Source organism: Vulpes lagopus, chromosome 5 (assembly GCF_018345385.1).
Source record: "Vulpes lagopus strain Blue_001 chromosome 5, ASM1834538v1, whole genome shotgun sequence".
NCBI lineage: Eukaryota > Metazoa > Chordata > Mammalia > Carnivora > Canidae > Vulpes > Vulpes lagopus.
In genome coordinates this window covers 84,410,592-84,411,986 of record NC_054828.1, presented here as the reverse complement: position 1 = coordinate 84,411,986, position 1,395 = coordinate 84,410,592, and the positions used below count along the sequence as shown (strand labels likewise).

Sequence of the window (1,395 nt, the reverse complement as noted above, 5' to 3'; positions counted from 1 at the left end):
TAAAAAAAAATATCCAGATAGTAAAAAATATTCAAAAATATTCAAATATTAAAAAGGGCATAACCTCATGCAAATATAACAATGAGATATTACCTCATACCCACTAACACAGATAAAATTAAAATATCTGACAATATAGTGTTAGAATATGGATCAATGAGAACTCTGACACATATAAATTGATACAATCCCTTTGAAAGTGAAAATAAATTGTAAGTTGAAAATATATCATGACTCAGCAATTTTACTCCTATGCCTATATTCCAGAAATGTATACATCTATGATCCAAAAAACATGTCAAAGAATGTTCATGAACAATGTTTTTTAATAGACAAGAATGGAAATAACTGTCCATTAATAAAATCAACAAATTTTATGGTATAGTCATGTAATGAAATAGTACACAGCAATTAATATGAACAAACCAATGCTACAAGAACATGAATTAATCTCATAATGTTGAATGAAAGAAATCATCCACAAAATACACATTGTAAGACTCCATGAATACAAAGCGCAAACAGGGATACCTGGGTGGCTCAGCGGTTGAGCACCTGCCTTTGGCTCGGGGCATGGTCCTGAAGTCCTGGGATGGAGTCCCACATCAGGCTTCCTACATGGAGCCTGCTTCTCTTCTCTCTGCCTGTGTCTCTGCCTCTCTCTCTCTCTCTCTCATGAATAAATAAAATCTTAAAAAAAAAAAAGTACAATCACACACAATGATAATCATGGTGCTAGATATCAGAACAGCCATTAAGACTGGGGAAGAGGGATAAAGTTGTGGTGATTGGAGGGACAAAAGGGGGCTTCAGGGAAGCTATTGTTCTATTTCTTTTTTTTTTTTTTTTTTTTTTTTTTAAATATGGAACGCTTCACGAATTTGCGTGTCATCCTTGCGCAGGGGCCATGCTAATCTTCTCTGTATCGTTCCAATTTTAGTATATGTGCTGCCGAAGCGAGCACTATTGTTCTATTTCTTGAGTTTGAAGGTATTTCATGGGTATATTTATTTTTTGATGGTTTATCAAGCTATACATTTATAGTTTCTGCATTTTATATGTATGTTTTACCTCAATTACAATCTTCTTAATGAAAAATATATGTACAACAACGTTCATTATTGCATTGTCCATAATGTTATCAGATTCAACAGTTAAATAAATTGGGGTACATCCATAAAATAAAAGACTTTGTTGTGGTTTAAAATAGTAGCTATGGAAAACTTTCAGAACATTTTGCTATGTGGAAAAAGCAAGTTACAAAAAAGTATATTCAGTACTGAATATCCATTTGTTTAAAAAAACGTACATGTATGTGTCTCTGGGGTGTGTGTGTGTGTGTGTGTGTGTGTGTGTGTGTGTGTATGTACATTCAAATAAACTAAATCCTAGAAG

General features: G+C 33.1%; 1 non-coding gene across 1 annotated transcript; it reads right to left on the bottom strand.

Moving 5' to 3' along the window:
- Nucleotides 1-857: 857 nt before the first annotated feature.
- LOC121492339 lies at nucleotides 858-964 on the bottom strand. Its single transcript, XR_005988217.1, has one exon. It is a non-coding gene; the product is annotated as a U6 spliceosomal RNA (small nuclear RNA).
- Between the last annotated feature and the right edge of the window lie 431 nt (nucleotides 965-1,395).